General features: G+C 34.2%; 2 long non-coding RNA genes across 3 annotated transcripts; both read right to left on the bottom strand.

Moving 5' to 3' along the window:
• Window positions 1–320: 320 nt before the first annotated feature.
• On the bottom strand, window positions 321–5,813 carry LOC131643913 (uncharacterized). Of its 2 annotated transcripts, none has more exons than XR_009296324.1 (8): window positions 4,906–5,813; window positions 4,681–4,811; window positions 4,521–4,588; window positions 3,088–3,194; window positions 1,948–2,248; window positions 1,554–1,649; window positions 1,382–1,467; window positions 321–614 (listed from the first exon to the last, which is right to left on the bottom strand). It is a non-coding gene; the product is annotated as an uncharacterized LOC131643913 (long non-coding RNA). The 2 variants fall into 2 exon arrangements; XR_009296323.1 differs by having other exon boundaries at window positions 4,681–4,796.
• A 5,458-nt stretch (window positions 5,814–11,271) lies between these two features.
• LOC131614790 (uncharacterized) lies at window positions 11,272–13,249 on the bottom strand. The gene is made up of 3 exons (XR_009287666.1): window positions 12,927–13,249; window positions 11,540–11,748; window positions 11,272–11,445 (listed from the first exon to the last, which is right to left on the bottom strand). It is a non-coding gene; the product is annotated as an uncharacterized LOC131614790 (long non-coding RNA).
• Between the last annotated feature and the right edge of the window lie 3,237 nt (window positions 13,250–16,486).

Genomic DNA, 16,486 nt, shown 5'->3' with positions numbered 1-16,486 from the left:
ATTTGATTTTGATAGCACTTTCAAACAAAGTGCTATTATAGGGCACATCTTTGATAGCACTTTAAAAAAAATCGCTATTATAGGGCACATATTTGATAGCACTCCAAAACAAAATGCTAATATATGACACATGTTTGATAGCACTTTCAAACAGAGCGCTAATATATGGCACATGTTTGATAGCCCTTTCTCTTAAAAGTGCTATCATAGGATGTTTTTATTAATAGCAATCTCTATGAAACGCCATTATAGTACACCTTTATTTTTTTTGTTGTACACAAAATCATTCTTTTAGGTGCAGATATAAAAAAAATACATTCAATTCAATATCAAATAACATTTTAAACCAAATCCACTTGTTAAGAAATATCATAACATTTTAATGTACAAAAAAAAGAGGCATTTGCATAGCCAAATATGTATATTCATGCATTAATTCCAACTAAGAGTACTTCAATCCTAAAGCAAACAATCATATTCTCTAAACAAAACACCTAAAAAAACAAGAAACGACAACAAAACAAGACCAAGTAGTATCCACACTTCGCGAACCAAAAGCGCCGAACCCTCAGATACAATCACTTAGCTAGGCAAAATAACTGCTTCTTGTTTTCCTGTACCATAGAAGGAATATATTGATTATGTATTGTACAAAAAAATCAATTTAAGATATATATGGTAATTAAAAATTTACAATAAAAACTAATACTGAAGTTTGATATAAAAACAAAGTTCAATCAAGCATGAATGTTACCATGGTTAGTAGTGAAGATTAAAGAAAAACCAACTAAACCACGCTAAAAAAATTGATCTGCGACTTACAGTTCACAAAATGAACTTAATGGTCCTATTTGTTAGTCCCTAATAACAATTTAGTACAATCAGGTTCATGAAAAATCGAATAAATTCAAAAAAGTACAACCTGATCCTTTTAAAGGAAAGCTAAAATTAAAATATTGGAAGTCTCTGGTAATGACATGTTAGAACAGACATGTCCACTTTTAAGCACATTGTTAGTAATCATCAGTATATGAGAAAATAACAAACTGGCTAATTGAAATCCAAAGCCCCCCTCATTCTTGTAAATAGTAACATGTGTAATGGCACAAAATGTATATAGAGTAAAGCATTACTGTTATGATATAAATTCACAAAACAAATGAACCAAATTTCTATACCAGTTCAATTCGGGAAAGACTATTAACACGGCTTGATTAACTTTTATCGAACTATTGCAACTATAAATTTATACTGTTTTATAATCAGAGCCACAATCTTATTCAGGATAAGAAGATCTAACCAGAGACATTACACTAAGAAGTATACATATATGTTGATAAGTAAGCTGACACAGAGACATTACACTAAGAAGTATACATACTGTTTTATAATCACGTCACCCTTATTGACGCGGGCAGCCTTCCACACTTGACTACGATTTATCTCATCCCCTTCTGACTCTTCTACCTGAACATACATTTTTGACAAATTAACATAGCAACTAAAAAATAATAATTTATAATCTTGTACAATACATTTATACACACACTTACCATATCGACTTCAAGACGAGCACACCCTAAACGTGACTTTCAATAGGGATGTTGAGGATTAATTAACGCTCTTTCTCGATTTTCAATACTAACTTTCTGCAGTAATTAAAAAACAATGTTCAGACATATTAATTAGGATCATGAGTGTACAAAAAAATTACCAAACAATGCTCCCATTATACATGCTAGAAAACCCATTCAGAGAATTTCTGATTACTAAACAATTACAAGGGTACTGAAATGGAAAAGAAAAGAAAACCAAATTTTGAAACAGGGTGTGATAGAAAATAAATCATCTTAAATTTAACCACTACCAACTCATATTATGAAATAACAAACTTTTCGAACTCTGATACGTGTTTAAGGATCCATAACCAAGTGAAAAAAGTATTACCTGAAACTTTTCAGTCATACGCTGAGCTACAAATTTATCCCAATCCTCTTGTTTTATATGTCTATATCATTTCCTGGTTGCTTGGGTCCAGAAATTAACATAGTCAATATCATGTACTTGCGCTTCTTGCATAGCCATGGATGTAGGTTATAGTTCAACAAAATCACCGGCCAAGTGGTAAGCTTACTACTCTGAATACCATGAGGGTTTATTCCGTCAGTAGACAATGCAAGACGTAGGTTTCTTTCTTCCTTCCCTAAATTTGGGTAATCATGATCAATTTTTGCCCATTGAGGAGAATCTGCAGGATGTCGAAGCATTCATAACCAAAAGAAACTAATGATCAGCTAAAATTAACTTAAGAACATTACTGTTATCTCGGCCCATATACCAAATCTTAATAGTACATATGGATATGTTATTTATGTAATTTAAATGTGTCAATGAAATAGATTAAAAAGATCAATATTATCATAATAATTTGAATATTAAAAAGATTAAGAGAAAAGACCATTAATTCTGTCCAGTCACCTAAAATTATACATTATACATCTATGCCACTGCAACACAAAATTTTTCTTTTGAGCAACAAACAGGAGAAATGTGTTTTTTCTCAAACAGGTTTGCCTTTGTCTAGCTGGTAAGTGTCATTTGACAGCTTTGCGGATAGATATAGGCCAGGCTATGTGTTTAACAAATAAGTGAAATATTTTTGCTATCTCAGTAACACATCTATTTTTGCTCTCCTCCCGCTTAAAAATCTTGTTTTCAACACAAGTGAACAAGAAACTTGTCTGAGAAAAGGCTTTCTTGAAAGCAACATCAAATTTATGTCCAATGTGAACTAGCATCTAAACCTATCATTTGATTCATCAATCAATGAAGTGAAATAGTAGTACTGTAAGGTAACTTTTTGCTCTATAGTTGGGGTTGTTTTTGTTTCAAATAAATGTTCTATTGGTCTCTTATAACATTCTCTTTGGGTAATTTAAGAAATGATTGATAGTTATTCTAACTGGAACTGACAAATGTAAACATCCATAGGCAAAAGAGGCTTTTGGAGGTAAATTTAGAATACATGATAATCACATACAAGATAACAGGGAATGCATTTTCTTTCAACAGTGTAGAGATGGTTACCTGCAGAGATTCAAGAATAGTACTGTCTTCATGCATTAAACTTTTGTCCAAGTGGTTCCTACTTTATCAGGCTCATTTGGCGCGACTTTCATTGCCTGAGAGTACTTCTGCACCCAAGCAAAAGCAAATAATGCTTACAGGTATTCGCAAATACAATGTCATATGAACACTAATAATAAATATATTCTATCTCAGCTAGTATATCAATACATATCAAGGATAAATTGAAGGATTAATATATTCAGAAAGTAAGCTTAATATACTTTATCACATTATAACTGCTATGAAACCTATAAACCCCAGCTGCTGCTATTTTTAAATCTAACCAAATTCCACAAACCTTTAATACTTGAAGAAATACTTCTACTTTCTTTTTACCTTTCCCTATAGTCTGTAACATATCTAAAACAAATCTGACTAAAGAATGTCTAAATCTGTTAATTTTCAAACGTGCTCTTATTAACTATTGTGAAGGTATTTATACAAATCATCTCATATAGTTATCTCCTCTATCCTAGTCATCTATAAACTGCTAGTGTATTGTCAATCTGCCCTCTCATTTTTTGATTTTGTATTCTCGCTTTACTTTCCTAGCTGAAATCTTACAGCGGCCTAGGATATAGGAAATGCATAGAAATAAACAAATAAAATAAGAGTGAGCATTAAAGGCAAAATATGCAACCTATGCCATTTGAAAAGATACAGTAGTAAAATGATTCATACTAAAGACCTTTATTGTTGCCCACATTGTTCGTCAGAATTCAATGCCACAATCATTAACCCTTTCATAATTTAGATATCATAGATGCATTCTTAATGAATTTGCAATAAATGAATAAAGTGCCAACAAAATAGTATTTCAAGTACATATGGTATGAATATGATAGGGAAGGCGGGTAAGAAAGTAAGAACATTATTTTATTTCACAGTCTCCCATGATCTGAGATTGATGTCAAGCAGGGTGAAATGAAGGAAAATTCTTGATTATTGAAAAAGGATAATTCTTAAACTCTAACCAAATATTAATATAAAGTGGATTTTGAAACTTTCACAGCAGTCAAATTAATATTTGTAATTTAATGACAAACATTTTAGATGGTGAATAAAATATTTATAATATTATGCTAGTATCTATTCAATGTATTTACCAATAAAATGGTGTCTACAACTTAACAAGAACTATCCATTAAAATGCGCAATAAGTATTTATTTAGAAGTAAATTAATTGAATAAAATGTTTTAATTTTATAGGTTCTTAGAAGTAAAATATTGTCACATTTTCTGATGGAGGACGCGGTTTGAGATCTGTAATAACAGAAGCACTTTTCACCCTCTGCTCCTGCATCTGAGGAGTTAGTGCTCTTGGACAAAGAAACTAAATTACATAATCATACAACATATTTGAATCAATAAGCTAAAGAGTGGGAATTCACCGTTAACGATTCCTTCAGGAGGAAGGCTTCCACTAGAAATTTCAGAGGATTAAAGGATTATGTGTAATCTGTTGCAGAATTAAACGCCTTTAGAATTTCTAAAACATAGATTACAAAAATTGAAATTGAAGACTTGAAATAAGGTAAAGTGTTGAAAAACCTTGAACTTGACAATGGAGAGGACGAGAATGAGAGGGAAAAACTTTGTCGGTTAATACTCAACAGACTAGCCCAAGAGTCCTTGAAGATTCTGATGGTCAAAAGTAATAGTCCCACCTGGTTGAAGTGTTGCTTAATCAGAAATTAAACAAGCGATCTGATTAATCAAGCAAACAAAATCCATCATTTTTTAAAGAAATTGATATTTCATTTCACAGAAATTTACCAAAGTTTGATATCGTTATCTTCTAGAGACAATACTCCATTCAATACTGCCTTCAGCCACCTTCTGTTCCATCTCTTTTATCTTAATTTCAACATCTATGTCTAATAGAATTGCTTACATTGTTAGCTTAATAGGATGATTCAATTAATTTTTGTTATATACTAAGTGGGTTCATACTTCATACAAATTATAATACTATGTCAACCATAAGCAAGTCCAAGATTCCCATTGCAAAACTGAATTAAACCACTTCAACTAGAACGTTAACACAGAAAGAAATCATAACAGTGGAAAGAAACACTATATTTGTCACGCATAATGAATAATAAGTACTTCTTATCGGCAATAGCACGAAACGGTAATAATGACGATAATTCCATGCTAATATGTAAACCAACCTGAACATAACCATCAATAGCAACTAAGACACAAAACAACAACAAATCAAAAGTAAAATAGAAGCAAGAAGAGGAAAAAATTCCAGTTAGGCATTTTATCGAATAGCTTATGAGCAAGATCGAAAGCTGCATTTTCTTCTCCTCGTCGCTTCAACCAGTAAGCATTCCTCCATTCTCAGCTTTATGATATCGTATGCTTGCTGTAACTTTAACTAAAACTGAAATTTATATTGAAACCCAAATCATGTTTCCTCTTTCCGGTGGTGAATCGATGAATCGATGGTGAAAGGTTGACAAAGGGAGAAGACTTCGTGGTTGGGTTTCAGTGTTCGACGGCGAGAGTGAATAGAAGGTTTTGAGAGAGTCTGTGGCTGTGTTTGGGTGTTCGACGGCGTGAGTGAATATAAGGTTTTGAGAGAGCTGAATCAAAAGGTTTTGCGAATAGGTTTTGTTATTTGGAGTGAGAAAAGTCGTGAGTGGAATTTTGGCCAAAATAATGTGCGCGAAAATGAAATGTTTCCGCCTTTTTTATTTATTTTATTATATGATGAAGTTCAAGAATAGCGTTTATTTAAAAACGCTAGCGTAAAGTAGTAAAAATTGAAGAATATTTTTTAGATAAAGAATATTAATAGCGTTTGACAGGAAGTGTTATCCTAGTGAAAAATAATAATAGCGTTTCATAGAAAATGCTATATTAGTGAAGTTTAATAATAGCGTTTTTTTGAAAAGTGCTATTGAAATCATGTTGTCAGCATTCTATAATAGCGCTTGGCCATAAAGTGCTATTATATATCTATTTTTTTTTCTTTTTCATAGCGCTTTCTTTAAAAGTGCTATTAAATATGGCGATACAAAATATCAATTTTGTCGTAGTGCCATGAGGTGTTTTCGGAGATGCACTTCCGAATTATGCAGAAACTGTGTTTTTTTTTATGTTTTTTCTTAAACAGTCTCGCATTTTAATTAAACGCAAACGCCAAATAAAATAAGCAACAGATAAACTGAAAATACTAATATGATAAATCCAATCCAAATAATATATACAAACCGAAAATAATAATAATACTGTGCGAAAGATACAATCCGAAATAAAAAAATAAATAAACCCGACCACTACTGGGAGTGCCTAACCCTCTCACCCTGGGCCCTCCTCTGCCGCCTGTATCCCGCCGCACGGCCCGCATCAGTGACGATCATCTCCATCACGGCGACTGCCTCTGGACCGCCCTGATCAACGATACCTCGATCCAACGCGTCCCGCCCAAGCATCTCTATCCGCTGGCAGATCGGCATGAGATCAATGGCGTGGTCATCCTCGGCCTGCTGGTTCTCCAGGATCTCCTCATGTGCTGGTCTAGGAGCGCCAGGAACATCGGGTCTCAGCAGAGGATGGGACACCCGGTAGAACCATGTGACGTACCCCTCCTCTTTGTGCCAGTCCTGGGTGACCCGAGTGAGACGGTACTCCTCTGGTACCACATGATGCTCCCAGTCCTCCCATATGGCAGTGAGCTGCACTCGGGTCACAGTGTCGGGAGCAGCCTCAAAGGGTGACCTGGGTATCCGCTGCACGAATCCGAACTGACGCATGCACCGCTCAGGGAGATATCGAACCATGATGCCGGTCCCGCAAGCCAACCAGCCTGAATATAGTGCAATGCCGTCAAAGGGGACAATCTGAGCGTAGTCGCTGAACGGCCTCCATGTGACGTCGTCATGCATCGTGGGGTCCAAGTACAGACAGTATGGTCCCACCGCATCGTTCCCCCTCTGGAGAACGTATCTGGCGGCCCTGGGCATGGTGTCCACGTACGCATGATCGAAGTGAAAGCCGTGGATGTGGGAGAAGTAGGAGATGATCCAGCTCTGAAACAGAAACACGATAATGTATTAAAAATAAATACGAAACATAAATAAATAAATAAATACGATAATGTATTAAAATAAAACGTACCGTAAGCCGTGTGCAGGATCCGACCAACTGCCTCGTCCTCCAGTTGGAGGCCTCATTCAGCTTCTGGTAGAGATATGCCAGAGTAGCTGACCCCCAGTTCCACTGGTGAACGGTATCCAGGTCCATGAAATAGCGGAGGTAGGTCACGTCGACATACCTTGCACTCTTGTCCACAAAGCAAGCAGCGCCTACCACATGCATGTACCAGCACCAAAGAGCGCAGCCGCGGTGGTACTGTGTGAATAGGTCGTCACCCGCCTGCTCGGCATCGGCCGCCGCGTCCAGGTGGTGCTCGAAATAGCGGCTCAGTGTGGTGAACCGGATATGAGGCCCAGAAGTCGTGATGCACTCGAAGTCAGCAACTTCGGGCTCCATGCCCAAATAGAGCGCCATCCACTGACTGGCCTCGACCCTCTGGATCCGGGAGTGGTGCAACAGCGGCCCCCTGATGGGCAGGTGGAGAAGACACTGCACGTCATGCAAGGTGATCGTCATCTCCCCCACCGGCAAGTGGAAAGAAGACGTCTCCTTGTGCCAGCGCTCCACAAATGCCCCCTGCATGCCGGTGCTGATGGTGGTGTACCCGGTCATGCAGAGCCCGCTAAGCCCTGAACCTCGCACATGGTCGTTAAACCACTGAGCTTCTGGTTTAAACAGACTAAAAATCTTCCTGGCGTGGTTCACCATTTTCAATGGCTCTCTCTCCTGTTACAAAAAAAAACAAATAAGCGACATATATTAAATAAGCGACAAATAAACGGTAAAATTATAAAAAATGGTGACAAATAAACGGTTAAATTAAAAAAAATACCTCTCCCTCCCAGATCCGCCGAGCGACGTGATCGTGGTAGTGAATCAGCACGGAAGTGTCAAAAGGCCCTCCCGGATAGCTTTCCCCCTCCTCATCCTCCTCCCCGGCTGGAGGGTCAACATCCGGTACCCCCTCCGGCTCGTGGTATGGCACTGGCATCTCCTCCTCCTCCTCCTCGTCATCCTCCTCCTCTCGCTGGCAGGAAGAAGATACCCGAGCCAGCCTACTCCTAGACCCTGGAGCTGATGTACCCTCTCCCACGTCCTCGGGTACTCGCACAAGTCGTCCCCGGCCCCGCCCCGTCCCTGTGTCGACGCCAGCTGCACCGCCGCCCGCTCGCGTCTAGCCGACGCAGTCTGGGTCTCCCTACCCTGTCTGATGCGTGCTGGTTGATTGCTTGACATGTTCCTGTAAACAATTGAAATCGATTAATATGCGAGACAAAATAAAAAACTAAAAAATTTGAACTTCTGATACAATTCGGAAGTTCATTTTCGAAAACTGGGATGGAGGTGTTTTCGGAAATGAACTTCCGAAACACCCCTGCGATGGAGTTTTCTGCAACTTCCATGGCAGACCCCAAAATCAAACATAAAACCAATTCAAAAAGCTTCTATAAAACCTAAATACTACTAACAACCAGTCCCATATATCATTTATGCAATTGAAACCCTAAATAACATGCATTTGAATAATGAATCTAACAAATTCAAAACTTACAAATTGAGTGATTTGAGGGCTTTTGAATGTTGTTTAGCAATGTGATTGGAGCCTTGATGCAGCCTTGGAATTCTGTTTGCCCAAATTTTCGCCTTTGCTTGTTTTTTATTTGAGTTAGGGTAAATGAATGGGGGAGGGGGAGTGTTTTGATAAATCTGCAGAAATCGCAGTATTTCGGAAGTTCACTTCCGAAATGTTGTTTTCGGAAATGAACTTCCGAAATAAGACAATTTTTTTAAAAAAAAAGGCGCTTTCGGAGATGCATCTCCGAAAACACCTTTTTCTTGCATTTCGGAAGTGCATTTCCGAAGTTAGGGGTAGTATGGGGTTTTCACCAGAGGTGGACTAGAAGGTAGGGAGGTTGGCAAAGAAATTTTCTATTAATATATGTATCACTATGTTCATATATTAAATAGTTAGTTATGAATTTATAGCTGTTAGATGTTCAATTATAGGGCATTATAAATTTTAGTTCCAAAAATATTTTTAAATGGTCATTGAGAATAAAATAAACTACGTATATTAATTATGTTTTTGAGTAAACTTACTTGTTATTAGATATAATTTTAGATAAATCAGTTAGTTATAGACAAGGTTTTAAATTGCGATTGTAGATGTGGTTGCAGACGGTAGTACGGAAAACACCTACCATAACTGTTAGAAAAGGGATACGGTTACATCAGACCAACCGTTTTGAGGTAATGTGTGATTGTATGTATGACACTTTTCATCAGAGACATATGACCGTTGTGATAAAATAGGTAACGTGCTATATATCACAACAGTCAAAGTATACAATCGTTGTGATATAAAGCGAAATGTCATGGTTTCGAAACCCAATGATTGTATGGTTTATAATATTTTTGCTCTCTATCTATAACAACGGTTGATATAATAACCGTGATTAAATACTTTATTTTTTTTTTAATTTTATTTTATTTTTCCATATATTATAAACCTGTATTTTTTTATAATTAACTTGTATACAAAATATCAGGTATATTATAATCTGTATACAAAATATATAACTTGTAAATTATACATATATTAGTTAAATATTCACAAAATATCAAATTAAGTAACAAAAATATATTTACAACCATCAAAGACAAATTCATAAAAAAAAATATATCTTGCTTACACAAAAAAAAATACCAACCCCCCCCCCCCCCCCCTTTTTTTTTCAACCAACGCATTAATAATAAACACCTAACATTTACGGACGTCTTCTAAGTCATCGGGAGAGAAAGGTGTCCTGTCATTGAACGTCTACACAAACAAGTGGAAAAAATAAATATCATGTGATTTGAATTATAATATCAAATTATTTTAACATTAATATGTTATTGTAAACACATTTCATAATATTACATATACATGATCCCACAAATCAACAATGCTGACAGAGATGATGTTAAACATGTGTTTCATTACATAGTACCCACACTTGTATCCCCCTGGTTGTTTTCTAGTCTAAAAAGTTAAACATTTCCTGAATTTATATATATATATATATATATATATATATATATATATATATATATATATATATATATATATATATATATATATATATATATATATATATATATATATATATATATATATATATATATATATATATATATATATATATATATAAATTCACTTACCTTGGGCTTATAAAATTCGAGATTTTTTCTAGAGTTGTTCATCATATAATGTCTCTCCACAACTTTGTAGATTAAAAATGATATGAAAATATTACACGCTAAGATAATTACAACTTCAATGAAAAAACTAATAAAAGTCTCAGAAACATAAAGTTATCTAGTAATAATATGATTCATCTTAGGTTCGAGTGGTCTGTCTTACAAACACAGTGTAGTTACCATATTTGTCCGAAGAGATATGATAATCAATTGAAAATGATCTTTGAATGAAAAATGCAAGCATATATAATTATTATTTGGTAAAACATAAAAATTAACTATAATAGATAAACCATAATTTCAAAATTACTCAGGAACACAAAATAGAATTAACACAATATTCTCACATACCGCATATAACTCTTTTATTTCTTCCAATTCTTTCATGCGAGTTTCCCGCTCTGCCTTTAACTTCTCTTCAAATTCTTTCTTTTGACTATCAATCTTCCTCTGAAACTCTTATAACATTTCTCTTTGCACCTGTCTGGTGCTTTTCCTAGATGTACCAAAATACACTCTCATGTTGATGCCATCTCCAACACCACGAACTGGCCCACCATGCTCCTTTGTTCCGATTGTTTCTAATAATATATGATGTTGTGGTTATGGAACAAAGGAACCTTCACAGACTGAGATAACCAACGAATCCTACACAACATGATAAGACATACATTGTTAACTACTAAAGCAATTTAAATAACACTTAACATATGCATAACATGTCCTACTTATTATTATCTTTGAACTAATCTTGAGGCCTCTGACGTGTGCTCTACATTTGACCTTTGTCGACCCCTCTTCCACTTCTCATGTAATGATGGTGGGGATAGTTCCCGATCACAACTCATGGAGTCTGCATCTCCTAGTTGTTGTCTTTTTTTAGCAATCATTGTTTTCTCAAGTTTTCTGTATCCTCCACGAGATAATCTATAGGGGTATTTTTTTTGGCCTTTTTCACCTTTCCTGCTTCAATTTTAACTTGTTTTAAACATAGGAAAAATACTAACGTCCATGAATGTATCTATAAAATCATCAAAAAAATACAACTGGTACTAACCATGAACTTTTAAGAACTACGAAGCTTCACAAACTTTCTCCAATCCTTCTTGTCAAGAAAAGGATATTTCACCCACGGGCGGTCAATATTAGGCTTAGGCGTCGTAATGTAGTCATTCGTGAGTGGTGACTTAAAACTCCTCCAAGACGTACTAGCATTAGTGATCCACTTTTTTTCAACTTCGAATCATCACTAAACTCAAACGTCAACTATACATTTACATCAATAAGTATGTATTAGTGTTTATATCAAGTAATATCAAATCGATAAAAAATTAAAATTAATACTTGAACGTCAGTCCATATGCTCTTTTTCATATCATATGTTACATCTTTCCAATCATCTAACAATATGTTGACTTTGCTACATCTAAGGAACGCAACATAACTCTTAAAAAGTGAAGAATAAGGACCATCAAGAATCATATAAACGACACTAAACTCGACTAGAAGTTTGATACCCGAATTGCGGGATTTTGTTAATTTAGCCATCATTGTGGCACCTCTTTGTTTTTTCATGTTCTATGCCTACATATTGAGAATCGTTTGTACTGTTTTCCTTTGTATATGTAGCTTCTTCACTACTAGATGAAGAAGAGGCAGGGGGCATCTATCAAAACATAAAACAATCAACATCAAAACATAAACACCATTCACAATAGCATCATCAATACAATGGCATCAACAACAATAGTGGCATCATCAATACAATGACATTAAAAACAACAAATACATAAACAACAATGGCATCAACAACAACAATGGCATCATCAACACAATAACATCATCAACACAATGACATCATCAACAACAATGACATCATCAACACAATGGCATCATCAACACAATGACATCATCAACAATAGTGGCATCATCAACACAATTGCATCAATAAAAATAAATACATAAGCATGTGAAGAATCATTAACAATAAGAATAAACAACAATGGCATCATCAACAACAATGGCATCTACAAACACAATGGCATCGACAACAACAATGGCATCAAGAACAACAAATACATAAGCATGTGAAGAATCATCAACAACAATAAATATATAAACAACAATGGCATCATCAACAACAATGACATCAACAAACACAATGGCATCAACAACAATAATGGCATCAATAACAACAATGGCATCAACAACGACAAATATTTAAGCATGTGAAAAATTATCAACAACAACAAATACATAAACAACAATGGCATCATCAACAACAATGGCATCAACAAACACAATGGAATTAACAGCAACAATGGCATCAACAACAACAACAACAAATATATAAACAACAATGGCATCAGTGGTTGTGTCAAAATAAACAAAAACTCAATGGAAAATGAAAGTACTATAGATGCATGGGGAAAACGTTTACGTACCAGAAACGTGATGAATAAATAAAAAAATGGTGTTGGATCCTTCTTTGAGTTCCTCCTCGAAAGCTAAATCGAAGGCTAGTCAAGAACGAAGAATACGACGTCGGCTCCTTCCTCGACGGTACGAAAGCACATAAGTTGGTTGAAAACATTTCTCCAGGTTTGAAGATGATATTGTACGTTTGGTTAGGGTTGATACAGGTTTTGTATCGTTAGGGTTGCAATGGTGTTTTTTGGTTAGGGTTGCAATGTCGTATATTCATTCAAGGTTGAAATGGCGTTGTTTCGTAATGGAAATGAAAATATGGAACTAAAGAGATAAGTTAGCTAGCTCTATTTCGTTAAAGTGAATAAATCATATCACCACAATTGTTAATTAAAACCGCTGAGATATATGATGAAATATTATTAAAAGCGCAAAATTTTATGCATTCAAAAATTATAAAAAATAATGAAAAATATATTAAAACGGTTTTCTTTAACAACCATAGTGATATAAGATTTACACTAATGATATTTTATAAAAATAAAGTCAGATTTTACGTAATTAAAAATTAAAAAAATGGAAAATCTATCACAACGGTTAGCTTAAAGAACCGTGGTGATATTACTTTCGTTTTTAAAAAGGCTTCTCTAAAATACAGAAGAAATCACAAATTAGCAGGCGCTGAGAATCAAACTCATGAAACATATAATAAGATATCACTATGGTTGACTTTATAAATCGTGGTAATAAATTGACAACGTTTAATTAAAAAATAAAATAAAAAATATATAGGCGCCTGAATCCATCGATATATCAACATGGTTCCATGGAGGACCGTAGTAAAGGTGGCGTTGTTGTATGTACTTTTTGTAGCAGTGTATTGTGGCTGTTACGATGCACATTGCGGACATTGTAGTGTGAATTTTAATTGAAGAGAATTTAAAATACATGTTAAAAACACTTACTGTTTAGATTTTTCATAAATAAATTGAATTTTGGAATTTTAAATTTTGAAAAAAAACTTGAGGGAAGTTGCCTGATACGGTTATTAATGTGGGAGGATGCATGATTTCAAATCATACAACAATTGGGGTCCAATACGATTGCAAATACTACCGCATCAATAATATTGCGGCCACAACTGCACAGTTGCAGATGATATAAATAACTTTAAATCTAGTCCTTGTCATTTTAAAATTGTGACAGAAGCAGATGTGATTGAGAATTTTCAATTTTAGGAATTAAGAATTTTCAGTTTTAGGAATTTTAAAAATTTTATTATCATTACAAGATAAAGCAGATTACTTGAAATGCAAGAAAAATTGAAAACCAATATAAGTGTAACTAAATTTTGATTGCCGTTTATCAAAATAAATTTAGATTTTTAGAACAGTTAAGAAAAACAATTCAAAAGGTTCACACATTAAAATCTTAATGTCAATATGTAAAGATATCTTGTAAGCACTAAGCATGAAATAATAACTTTTCGATCGTTTTGCTTTGTCCATAGATTTGAAAAGTTAAAAGGGAACTTCACTAATGGCATAGTTGAGACTCTTCAACTGTTTACATCTAAGGAAAGATATTATATTCCACACTTTTTACTTTATAATCTTTATTTTTTTTAATTTCTATTTTATTCAAGAGTAATTTTGAGTAACTGAGAAATATCTATCTCATTACACCCGAAGAGTAATTTTGAGTAATTTTTTTTAATTTCTATTTTATAAGGAGGAGGTATCAAATTACACCCGAAGAGTTACACCATGAGTTACACTCGCTCATAACTTCATTTCGAATAAATATTTTTTAAAATCAACCGTTAGATTGAAACATACTATTATATAGATCATACCTATAAAATTTGAGATTAATCTATAATGGTTTACTATGTCATCGAATTACATCAAAATTAACGTTATATTAAAGTCCATTTTGACGTTAATCTCTGTGTATCTTGATGACATAGTAAATCATTATAGATTACTCTCAAACTTTATACGTATGATCTATATGATTATATGTTTCAATTCAATGGTTGATTTTAAAAAGTAATTATCCGATGTGAAGTTATTGAGCGAGTGTAACTCATGGTGTAATTATTCGGGTGTAATTTGATCCCTCCTCATAAGTTCTTTAATTTTAATTTTGATTTTTAATTAAAATATATATCATTTATTCCTTCAGTTGTGAGGAAAAGCGCGGGGAAAAGACTCTCAAAGATAAATTTTAATTCTCAACAAACCTAACTCATCTTCCAAGTCAAACCAAACTCCATCATTTCTAAATCAAACAAAACTCCATCTTTCAAGTCGAAGGAAGTAAATAAAGGAGGAAGGAAACTCGAACGAAACTAAAATAAGGAAACTAGGACAAGATCGAATAAGGAAACTTGAATTTCACACCAACTAATTTCTTTGACTCTCTCATCATATTTTTGGTACGTAAATACTTTATCCATCATTGTACCAGTAATGTTATTGTAGATATATTTAAGGTTTAATGTTATTTTTGTTTTTGAGACCGAGAGTTTAATATTGTTGTTGTTGTTTTGTGGAGATTGAGGGTTATGGTTATTATTGCTTTGTTGAGATTGAATGTTCATTGTTGTTGTTGTGTTGAGTTGTGTCGGTTGTGCGTTGGATTTTGATTTTATTTTTAGAAATGATGTAGTTATGGATCGTAGTTGGATTAAAGTCAGTAGATTAAGTGATGAGTATTAGAATGAGATGGTTCAATTTCTTGAATTCTCCAAAAGAAACATTTCTGACAATAAAGGATTTTTTTATCGTCCTTGTAAAATATGCGGGAATAGATGAAATTTTTCAAAATTATACTACATGAGTGTGGCGTGGTGAAGTGACAAAAATAAACGGTGTCATGTAGAGTTGAAGTTGATGAAGATATGGCTTATCAGCTATAAGATATGATCGGTTATATTGGAGAAGATTGTTCTAGGAGAGATCATGTGTACGATACTTTACATAGTGACAAGGAAAAATCGTTATTTCGAAGGTGCGAAAATTTTAGATGATTGTCAGTTGTTTTAAAACTGTTTCATATGAAGCGGAAAAATTGATGTACGAATAAAAGTTTCACTGAATCGCATGAATTTGTTGAAAGACATGCTTCTAGAAGGCAACCCATTGTCGAACCATAGTTATAAGACCAAAAATATTTTTTTTCCAATGGGTTTGGACAATGTCAAAATAGATGCATATCGTAATAATTACATATCATATAGGAAAGTGAATGAAAAACTGAATGAGTGCCCGATGTGTGGGAATTTGTTTTACAAGCTGAAGGACAACGGTGTTGATGTTGATAATCATGATGCTGGTGAGAACAAAAATGGTTCTTCTGCCAAGGTGATAAGGTACCAATGACACCCTAAATCCCAAATATTGTAATTTGAATTTATATATCTTTATAATGTTAAATACTAATAAAAAATTTGAGTTTCAAAAACTTTTTGAAATAAAGAACATCACTTCATCTACGAACACAATACATTCGTCAAAGTTATACAATCGACAATTTAGTTAATCTTATTCACGCTCTTATAATACAAAATTCT

The sequence above is a fragment of the Vicia villosa genome, linkage group LG1 (assembly GCF_029867415.1).
Source record: "Vicia villosa cultivar HV-30 ecotype Madison, WI linkage group LG1, Vvil1.0, whole genome shotgun sequence".
NCBI classification, from domain to species: Eukaryota; Viridiplantae; Streptophyta; class Magnoliopsida; order Fabales; family Fabaceae; genus Vicia; species Vicia villosa.
This window is presented reverse-complemented; position numbering and strand designations above follow the sequence as displayed.